Source organism: Arachis hypogaea, chromosome 2 (genome assembly GCF_003086295.3).
Source record: "Arachis hypogaea cultivar Tifrunner chromosome 2, arahy.Tifrunner.gnm2.J5K5, whole genome shotgun sequence".
NCBI lineage: Eukaryota > Viridiplantae > Streptophyta > Magnoliopsida > Fabales > Fabaceae > Arachis > Arachis hypogaea.
In genome coordinates this window covers 78,856,954-78,868,761 of record NC_092037.1, presented here as the reverse complement: position 1 = coordinate 78,868,761, position 11,808 = coordinate 78,856,954, and the positions used below count along the sequence as shown (strand labels likewise).

The 11,808-nt window shown below is 38.3% G+C and overlaps 1 non-coding gene across 1 annotated transcript; it reads right to left on the bottom strand.

Moving 5' to 3' along the window:
* Window positions 1–9,176: 9,176 nt before the first annotated feature.
* Window positions 9,177–9,283, bottom strand: LOC112762684 (small nucleolar RNA R71). The gene has a single exon (XR_003182746.1). It is a non-coding gene; the product is annotated as a small nucleolar RNA R71 (small nucleolar RNA).
* Window positions 9,284–11,808: the final 2,525 nt, after the last annotated feature.

The window sequence follows — 11,808 nt, the reverse complement described above, 5'->3', positions numbered from 1 at the left end:
ATCTGCACCTCGGTACTTTTGCCCGAGAGTTGTGCCAGACTTGGGCCAACATTATGCCTCCGGCCTAACTCGACGCACGCGTGCGCGCACCTGGCGCGTACGCGTCCTTCCACCAATATGCACATCGACGCGTAAGCACGCATGACGCGCACGCGTCGGTAAAAAAAAAAAAAAAAAAGAGAGTTTTTTTTCTCCTCTTCCATTTTCTTTTGCTTATCACATTCGCATACTTCTACTCTTCCCATTTTCATTTAGTTTTTGTAGCATGTTTTCGTTTTTTTTTTCTAAGTCATTTTCATAATGGTGTTGCATCTTCCCACTCAATTGTTGAGGATTCCTTGCATTATTTTGGTGCTTCTTGACCTGTTTGATATTGTTGGGTGATGAAACTCTTAAATCAATGCTTCATCTTGAATGCTTCTTGTGTCTTTGTGCATTGATATGACCTCATATTGTCTTTCATGGCCCACTTCTTCTTATTTGAACTTGATGCTCAATATACTCTTCATGCTTTCACTTTACTCTTGCATCAAGTATAAGTTGATATGCCTTGCTTACATTGATTTCTCACTCACATGTTGTAGCTACCAGGTGGTAGAGAATCATACTCTTATTTGGCATTAGCCTCCGCCTATGTTCTATTTACTTTGATATCTTTGTTGTAGGCTTAATTTTCTTTCTCTTTCTCTCCTTTTAGGTTGGCCACCAAGGAGGAGAAAGGAAAGCGTTTAAATGGGGGCAACAAACAAGTCATCCGCACAACCATTTGAGGAGCTCATCAATTGTAGTAACCCGTCCACCTTGCTCTTCTTTGCATGCACCGAGGACGGTGCAATCTTCAAGTGTGGGGAGGTCGTTCGACCGATCTCCATGGGTAACAATTTTCTTTTTCAACACCAATGTTAGTTAGTTATTGCATTTGCATGATAGGTTGCATGTTAGTTAGAATTTGTACATATTTTTACTACCTTCTCCTTATTAGGACTACTTGGTTAGGATGATGATTTTCTTTCCAAGAAACTGTTTTAGGGAACCCTACCAATTTGAAAAAGAAAATTTGTGGAACTTGCTTGAAGTAATGTATTTTGGAACATGGTTTTTGAGCTAAGAACACAAGCAAGTGAGGTTTGAGCCTATTGGTGTGGTTACATCTTATAACCACTTATTCCTCCTTCTTGTGTGCATTATTCTCCTTCTATGATTGTAATCTTTGATTTGTTTGATTCTTTATGTCCATTATTTTGTGTATTCATGCATTTATATGATTGAGGCCATCATTTCATTAGCTCACTTACCCAAATAGCCTTACCTTTTATCTTCCTTTGTTAGCCAAATTTGAGCCTATGATTAACCCACTTTGTTCTTAATTTAGCATATTACAAGCCTTAAAGCGAAAAACAATAAAAGTCCTTATTTGGATCTTTGATTAGCATAGGCTAGTAAGTGTGAGTGTCATCCAAGAGTGGGAAGACTTTGGGACATTGGTTGGGATAAAAGGGTGTTTGTGTTTTGTATTTTTATATTGGGGAATTGGGTACATGCTCATGTATTGATTAAATGTATAGACCTTATGCATTGATGTTCTTGTATATGGTTTGAAAAAAAAAAGAAATAAAAGTAAAAAAAAAAGAAAAAAAAAAAGAGAAAAAGAAAAAGAAAAGAAAAGAAAATGTATATAGAAAAAGAAAGAAAAAGAAAAGCAATAAAGGGGACAAAATGCCCCAAAGTGAAGCTCAAATAATAAAGAATCAATGCATATGGAATGTGAATCAAAAAGGAAATGCATGAGTATGTGAAAAAGTGAGAAATGGGTAGTTAGGTTAGCTTCGAAATTGTATAGGATGTCATAGGTTAGGTGGGAAGTTTAAGCTTATCAAAGATTCAAATTTCAAGCTCACATGACCAAATATGCATCCTACCTTAACCCTAGCCCCATTACAACCTAAAGAAAAGACCTCATGATACATGTATGCATGCATTGAATAATTGTTGATTGTTAGATGAAAAACAAATCTTGGAAAGCATGATTAAGGGAGAATTGAGAGAATCAACCCCAACACTAAGCGACTAGAGTGCAAACACTTCCGGTGAGGGTTCGATGCTCAATTCCTTGATTCCCGGCTTTCATGAGCGTTCTTCTTGCAAGTCTACTTGAACTCCATTTTGATATTCGAATTGGTAGGACTCATGAATCGTTACATGATCGTGGCCCTATTTGTGCATATATGTCTTGGAGATTGATTTATTTTAACCAAGTAGGTAAAACCATTTTGCATTTAGTTGCATATAGTTTAGGTTGCATATAGTTTATTTACATTGAATAAATGTTGATGCCCTTTGCTTTTTCTTGGCTTAAGCATGAGGACATGCTTGGTTTAAGTGTGGGGAGGTTGACAAACCCCATTTGTAGAGTTTATCTTGTATTGATTTTAGGGGATTTTATCACCTTTCACCCACATTTATTCAATGAAATAGCATGGTTTTGTATATTCTCCTTTAATTGTGCTTAAGAGTGAAAACATGCTTTTTAGGTCTTAAAATAGCCAAATGTAATTTACCTTGATTCCATTAGATGCCTTGATATGTTTGTTAAGTGATTTCAGATTTAGGAGGCAAAGATTGGATCAAGGGAATGAAGAAAGAAGCATGGAAAGTTGGAGAACTCATGAAGAAATGAAAGAACCGGAAAGCTGTCAAGCCGACCTCTTCGTACTTAAACGACCATAACTTGAGCTACAGAGGTCGAAATGATGCGGTTCCAGTTGGGTTGGAAAGCTAACATCCGGGGCTTCGCAACGATATAAGATTTGCCATAGTTGCTACACGTATGGTGGCGCGCACGCGCAAAGTACGCGCATGCGCCGTTGCTGCCATATGGTCCACTTAAAGTAAAACGTGGCCAACGATTTTAGAAGCCTTGTGGGCCCAATCCAACTCATTTCTGATGCTATTTAAGTCAAGGATTGAAGAGGGATGAGGCATCTAGTTACCATTAGTTTAAGTTTAGTAGTTAGAAGTAGTTTCTAGAGAGAGAAGCTCTCACTTCTCTCTAGAATTAGGATTAGGATTAGGATTAGTTCTTAGATCTAGGTTTTAATCTTTGCTTTCTTCTACTTCTACCTTTCAATTCTTTGTTGTTACATTCATCTTCGTCCATTCCTTTATTGTAATTTCCTTTATGTTGTTCTTATGCTTTATTGTAGATCTACTATTGTTCTTTCTACATTCTTCCAATTCAATAAGAGGTAATTCATAATAAATGTGACTTCTTTTCTCTTCCATTGTTGATCTCTTGTTTTTGTAGTTATAGATTCCTTTAATTCTTGCATTTAATAATGTTTACTTCTATTGCACTCTATGTGTTTGTTGAAATGCGTCTTCTAGATATAGTGTAGATTTTGTTCCTCTTGGCCTAGGTAGAGTAATTAGTGACACTTGAGTTATCTAATTCCTTTGTTGATTGATAATTGGAGAGATTGCTAATTGGTTTGGAGTGAACTAAAGCTAGTCTTTCCTTGGGAGTTGGCTAGGACTTGTGGCTCAAGTCAATTCATCCACTTGACTTTCCTTTCTTTAGTAAGGGTTAACTAAGTGGTAGCAATGAACAATTTGTCATCACAATTGAGAAGGATAACTAGGATAGAACTTCTAGTTCTCATATCTTGCCAAGAGCTTTATAGTTGTTAGTTTAATTTCATTGCCATTTACTTTCATGTCTCTTATCCAAAACCCCAAAATAACTCAAACCAATAACAAAGCACTTTATTGTAATTCCTAGGGAGAACGACCCGAGGTTTGAATACTTCGGTTTATAAAATTAGGGGTTTGTTACTTGTGACAAACAATCTTTTGTATGAAAGGATTAGTGATTGGTTTAGAAACTATACTTGCAACGAGAATTCATTTGTGAAATTCTAAACCGTCAAAAATCCATTCGTCAGTAGCCACCGTTGATGGTGAACCCCTATACACACCTTGCCATGGAAAGGAGTAAGAAGGATTGAGTTGAAGCAGGAGAATAGCAGGCGTCCTTGAGCATATAGTATCTCCATTCGCTTATCTGAAATTCCCACCAATGAATCTGCATAAGTATCTTATCTCTTTTTATAATTTATTTTCTTATTTCTATTTTCAAAAACCCATAAACCAATTTAATCTGCCTAACTGAGATTTACAAGGTGACCATAGCTTGCTTCATACCAACAATCTCTGTGGGATCGACCCTTACTCATGTAAGGTTTATTACTTGGACGACCCAGTACACTTGCTGGTTAGTTGAACGGAGTTGTGAATTCAAATAAAGACAATTATTGAATAAATCCATACAAGCACAAAGAATAGTGATCACAATTTTGTCCACCACCAGTTCAACTAAGAAGACTGAACCTCAAGCCTGTGGCTAGAGGATGGTTGGAGTTCATTCAACGCTCTATCATTCCTACTAGCAACCGATCTGAAGTTACTGTGGATCGGGCCATCATGATTCATAGCATCATGATTGGAGAGGAAGTAGAAGTTCATGAGGTCATCTCCAATGAAATCTACAAAATAGCCGACAAGTCCTCCACAATGACACGGCTAGCTTTTCCTCACCTTATTTTCCATCTATGTTACTCAGCTGGAGTTATCATAGAAGGAGACATCTCCATTGAAGAGGATAAGCCCATCACCAAGAAGAGGATGAAGCAAGCAAGAGAGATCCTTCACGGTTCTCAAGAGATGCATGAGGAAGCTCATCATCAACAAATCCCTGAGATGCCTCAAGGGATGCATTTTCCTCCTAACAACTATTGGGAGCAACTCAACACCTCCTTAGAAGATTTGAGCCACAATGTGGAACAATTAAGGGTGGAACATCATGAGCACTCCATCATTCTCCAAGAAATAAGAGAATATCAAAGAGCAATGAGGGAGGAGCAACAAAGGCAAGGAAGGGACATAGAAGAGCTTAAGGACATTGTTGGACCTTCAAGAAGAAGACGCCACTAAAGGTGGATTCATTCCTTGTTCTTATTTCTTTCTGTTTTTCGGTTTTTAATGTTGTGTTTATCTATGTTTTGTGTCTTTATTTCATGATCATTAGAATGTAGTAACCATGTCTTAAAGCTATGAATAAAATCCATTAATCCTTCACCTCTCTTAAATGAAAAATGTTTTAATTCAATAGAACAAAAAGTACATGAATTTCGAAATTATCCTTGAAATTAATTTAATTATATTGATGTGGTGACAATACTTTTTGTTTTCTAAATGAATGATTGAACAGTGCATATTTTTTATCTTGTTGTTTATGAATGTTAAAATTGTTGGCTCTTGAAAGAATGATGAACAAAGAGAAATGTTATTGATGATCTGAACAATCATGAAATTGATTCTTGAAGCAAGAAAAAGCAGTGAAAAGTAAAAAGCTTGCGAAAAAAAAATAAATAAATAAAATAGGCGAAAAAATAGAAAGAAAAAGAAAAAGCAAGCAGAAAAAGCCAATAGCCCTTAAAACCAAAAGGCAAGGGTAAAAAGGATCCAAGGCTTTGAGCATCAATGGATAGGAGGGCCCAAGGAAATAAAATCCAGGCCTAAGCGGCTAAATCAAGCTGTCCCTAACCATGTGCTTGTGTCATGAAGGTCCAAGTGAAAAGCTTGAGACTGAGTGGTTAAAGTCGTGATCCAAAGCAAAAAGAGTGTGCTTAAGAGCTCTGGACACCACTAATTGGGGACTCTAGCAAAGCTGAGTCACAATCTGAAAAGGTTCACCCAGTTATGTGTTTGTGGCATTTGTGTATCCGGTGGTAATACTAGAAAACAAAATGCTTAGGGCCACGGCCAAGACACATAAGTAGCTATTTTCAAGAATCAACATGGTTAACTAGGAAAGTCAATAACACTATCCGAAATTCTAAGTTCCTAGAGAAGCCAATCATTCTAAACTTCAAAGGAAAAAGTGAGATGCTAAAACTGTTCAGAAGCAAAAAGCTACAAGTCCCGCTCATCTAATTAGAATTAATATTCATTGATATTTTGAAGTTTATAGTATATTCTCTTCTTTTTATCCTAATTGATTTTCAGTTGCTCGGGGACAAGCAACAATTTAAGTTTGGTGTTGTGATGAGCGGATAATTTATACGCTTTTTGGCATTGTTTTTAGGTAATTTTTAGTAAGTTCAAGCTACTTTTAGGGATGTTTTCATTAGTTTTTATGTTAAATTCACATTTCTGGACTTTACTATGAGTTTGTGTGTTTTTCTGTGATTTCAGGTAATTTCTAGCTGAAATTGAGGGATTTGAGCAAAACTCTGAAAAAGGCTGACAAAAGAACTGCTGATGCTGTTGGAATCTGACCTCTCTGCACTCGAAATGGATTTTTTGGAGCTACAGAACTCCAATTGGCGCGCTCTCAACGGCGTTGGAAAGTAGACATCCAGAGCTTTCCCACAATATATAATTGTCCATACTTTATTCGGAAATTGACGACGTAACTTGGCGTTGAACGCCAAGTACATGCTGCTGTCTGGAGTTAAACGCCAGAAAAACGTCATGATCCGGAGTTGAACGCCCAAAACACGTTATAACTTGGAGTTCAACTCCAAGAAAAGCCTCAGCTCGTAGATAGATTAAGCTCAGCCCAAGCATACACCAAGTGGGCCCCGGAAGTGGATTTATACATCAATTACTTACTCATGTAAACCCTAGTAGCTAGTCTAGTATAAATAGGATAAGTTACTATTGTATTAGACATCTTTTGACAGTTTAATCTTTTGACTATTCAGTCTCTTGATCATGGAGAGGGCTGGCCATTCGGCCATGCCTGAATCTTTTACTTATGTGTTTTCAACAGTGGAGTTTCTGCACACCATAGATTAAGGGTGTGGAGCTCTGCTGTACCTCAAGTTTCAATACAATTACTATTACTTTCTATTCAATTCTCTTCTATCCTTATTCCAAGATATACGTTATACTTAACTTTGATGAATGTGATGATCCGTGACACTCATCATCATTCTCACCTATGAACGCGTGTGATTGACAACCACTTCCGTTCTACTTTAGGCAGGACACATATCTCTTAGATTCCCCAACAGAATCTTCGTGGTATAAGCTAGATAGATGGCGGCATTCATGAGGATCCGAAAAGTCTAAACCTTGTCTATGGTATTCCGAGTAGGATTCTGGGATTGAATGACTGTGACGAGCTTCAAACTCCTGAAGGCTGGGCGTGATGACAAGCGCAAAAGAATCAAGGGATTCTATTCCAGCCTGATTGAGAACCGACAGATGGTTAGCCGTGCTGTGACAGAGCATAGGAACGTTTTCACTGAGAGGATGGGATGTAGCCATTGACAACAGTGATGCCCTACATACAGCTTGCCATGGAAAGGAGTAGGAAGGATTGGATGAATGTAATAAGAAAATAGAGATACGAGAGGAGCACAGCATCTTCACACACTTATCTGAAATTCCCACTATTGCTTTACATAAGTATTTCTATCCCTTTTATTTTCTTTTTAACTAATTTTTGAAACCCAAAACCTTTTAATCTACCTAACTGAGATTTACAAGGTAACCATAGCTTGCTTCATACCAAAAATCTCTGTGGGATCGACCCTTACTCACGTAAGGTATTACTTGGATGACCCAGTACACTTGCTGGTTAAGTTGAACGTAGTTGTGATCACATATGCCAAAGAGCCATTAAATAAATCTCATGCAAATACAAAGAGGGCAATCACAATTTCGTCCACCAACATGTAATCCTCCGAATACTTTAATTTGGAAATACATGTGGTATAATCAGTGACCACACTTTATCTCTTCCCATGAGCAATTAAATCAAGGAATTGGGCAATTGTTCAAGCTTAGAGAGATTGGATTGCCAAGGAATTGGGATCCAATCACTTAAGATTGCCAAGGAGATCAATGAATGCATTGATTGAGGAAGAGATGAGAATGAACTTGATCCGGAGAATGCAACATCTCCTGAACCCAATGATTTCCCCATTTCTAATCTTACCCATTCTCTTTACTTTCTGCCATTTATTTTCATGCTCATTACCCCAAATCCCCATTTATGATTCTGCACTTTAATTTCTGTTATTTACTTTCCAGTCATTTAAATTTCCGAAAGTTCTCAATCTAAATTCTGTTTAGCTCAACTAGCCTATTCTTCTAACTAAAGTTGCTTGACCAATCAATCCTTATGGGATTCGATCTCACTCTATTGTGAGTTTTACTTGACGACAATTCGGTATACTTGCCGAAGGGAAATTTGTTGAGAGACAAGTTTTCATGCATCAAGTTTATGGCGTCGTTGCCGGGGATTGATTTTGAATCAACAATGATTAAGTTTGAAGATCACTAGATTGAGCATTTTTCTTTTTGTTTATTTGACTCAGTCAAATTTCTTTTAGTTTGTTTTAATTTCTTCCTCAGCCCTTTCACCCTCTTTATTTTTCGTTCTTTCTTTCTTGATAATTACAATTCTGCTTACTAACCCACTAACTATTTAATAAATTGCAATACTCACACTAACAATTACTCTAACAAGAATAGTTTCTTCGTTTTATCTCCTGTTGTGAAATCTGTCTGTTGTATGACAGGGAGAAGAGAAGGAGTTTCAACATCCTTCGATTCAGAACCTGAAAGGACCCTTTGGAGACTAAGAAGGGAAGCAAGAGGGAAAAGAATTATTGATGCTGAGGAAGAAGAGGAAGAGTACTTTGAACCCAATATGGAAGAAAATTTGGAGAACAATCATGAAGAAGAAGCTCACAATCATGCCAGAGAAGGCCATGCAAACCGTGTTGGGCAAGAAAGGAGAGTTCTAGGCTCCTATATCAATCCTAATCCAGGAAACTGCGGAAGTAGCATTCAGAAGCCCACCATACATGCCAACAACTTCGAACTAAAACCCCAGCTCATCACTCTTGTTCAAAACAGTTGTTCATTTGGAGGAAGTGCTCAAGAAGACCCCAATCAACATCTAACCACCTTCCTGAGAATTTGTGACACTGTGATGTCCAATAGAGTCCATCCAGATGTCTATAGGTTGCTTTTGTTCCCTTTTTTCACTCAGGGACAAGGCATCCAAATGGCTTAAATCCTTCCCAAAGGAGAGCTTAACAAATTGGAAAGATATGGTGAACAAGTTTTTGGCAAGATTTTACCCTCCTCAAAGGATCAATAGGCTGAGAGCTGAGGTGCAAACTTTTAGGCAACAAGATGGTGAGACTCTTTATGAAGCATGGGAGAGGTTTAAAGACCTAACAAGAAGATGCCCACCAGATATGTTCAATGAATGGGTTCAACTTCACATCTTCTATGAAGGTCTTTCCTATGAGTCAAAGAAGGTTGTGGATCATTCATCAGGAGGCACTCTAAACAAGAAGAAAACCATTGAAGAAGCCATAGATGTCATCGAAATAGTTGCTGAAAATGACTACTTCTATGCCTCCGAAAGAAGTAACACCAGAGGAGTAATGGAGCTGAACCACATGGATGCATTGTTAGCTCAAAATAAGATGATCACCAAGCAGCTAGCAGATCTTACCAAGAAGGTGGAGGAAAACCAAGTTGCAGCAGCCATCACTTCATCATCAGCTCAAGAAGGAGCGAACATAGGAGAAGAAGGTGACTGGGAGCAAGCCAACTATGTTGGAAACTCACCTAGACAATTCCATGATCCATACTCCAAAACTTACAACTCGGGATGGAGAAATCACCCCAACTTTGGATGGGAAAACCAACAAGACCAAGGGTAAGATCAGAGACGCCACAACCTTAACTCCAACAACAATGCAACTCATCAACACACTTCACAGAGATCCTACAAACATCCATCTAAGCACCCTTCTCAACCACCTAATCTCAACCCATCATCAATAACCGAGGAGAGATTATCAAATATTGAGGCTCTACTTGAAAATCTATGCAAGGAAATTCAAGATAGTAAAGCTTTCGGGAAGAAGTGCAATCCAACATGCATAATCAAGATGCTGCCATCAAGAAACTGGAAACACAGATTGAATTCTTATTCAAGCAAGCCCCTGGACACAACAATTGCAGCAATATTAACTCAATACCAAAGGAGGAATGTCAAGCCATCACCCTCAGAAATGGGAAGGAATTGAAGGAGACCCATGGTGCAAGAAATTGTGATCATCAATGGCACCATCAACATGGTATGCTCAATTGCAATCTCAACTCTTTATCACAACTTCGCACAACTAACCAGCAAGTGCACTGGATCGTCCAAGTAATAAACCTTACGCGAGTAAGGGTCGATCCCACGGAGATTGTTGGTATGAAGCAAGCTATGGTCATCTTGTAAATCTCAGTCAGGCGGATTCAAATGGTTATGGAGGATTGATAATTAAAAGATGAATAAAACATAAAATAAAGATAGAGATACTTATGTAATTCATTGGTGAGAATTTCAGATAAGCGTATGGAGATGCTTTGTCCCTTCCGTCTCTCTGCTTTCCTACTGTCTTCATCCAATCCTTCTTACTCCTTTCCATGGCAAGCTGTATGTTGGGCATCACCATTGTCAATGGCTACAGTCCCGTCCTCTCAGTGAAAATGTTCAACACGCTCTGTCACAGCACGGCTATTCATCTGTCGGTTCTCGATCATGTCGGAATAGAATCCAGTGATTCTTTTGCGTCTGTCACTAACGCCCCACAATCGCGAGTTTGAAGCTCGTCACAGTCATTCAATCCCTGAATCCTACTCAGAATACCACATACAAGGTTTAGACCTTCCGGATTCTCAAGAATGGCCGCCAATGGATTCTAGCTTATACCACGAAGATTCTGATTAAAGAATCCAAGAGATATCCACTCAAGCCTTGTTTGCATGTAGAACGGAAGTGGTTGTCAGGCACGCGTTCATAAGTGAGAATGATGATGAGCGTCACATAATCATCACATTCATCATGTTCTTGGGTGCGAATGAATATCTTAGAACAAGAATAAGATGAATTGAATGGAAAATAGTAGTAATTGCATTGATACTCGAGGTATAGCAGAGCTCCACACCTTAATCTATGGTGTGTAGAAACTCCACCGTTGAAAATACATAAGTGATAATGGTGATCATTGGCTTCGGCCCTAGAGAGGGAACCAGAAGAACCAAGATGAAAATACAATAACAAAAGGTCTTATTTATAGAGAACTAGTAGCTTAGGGTTTGCAAAAATGAGTAAATGACGTAAAAATCCACTTCCGGGCCCACTTGGTGTGTGCTTGGGCTGAGCATTGAAGCTTCCATGTGTAGAGACTTTTCTTGGAGTTAAACGCCACTTTTGTGCCAGTTTGGGCGTTTAACTCCCACTTTTGTGCCAGTTCCGGCGTTTAACGCTAGGAATTCTGAAGCTGACTTGGAACGCCTTTTTGGGCCATCAAATCTCGGACAAAGTATAGACTATTATATATTGCTGGAAAGCCCAGGATGTCTACTTTCGAACGCAATTGAGCGCGCACCATTTGGGCTTCTGTAGCTCCAGAAAATCCACTTCGAATGCAGGGAGGTCAGAATCCAACAGCATCTGCAGCGCTTTTCAGCCTCTGAATCAGATTTTTGCTCAGGTCCCTCAATTTCAGCCAGAAAATACCTGAAATCAAAGAAAAACACATAAATTCATTGTAAAGTCCAGAAAAGTAAATTTTATATAAAAACTAATAAAAATATAATAAAAACTAACTAAAACATACTAAAAATATACTTAAAACAATGCCAAAAAGCGTATAAATTATCCGCTCATCAACCCACAAGAAACCACCAGAGAAGAAATTGGATGAAGAAAACAAAGGAAAT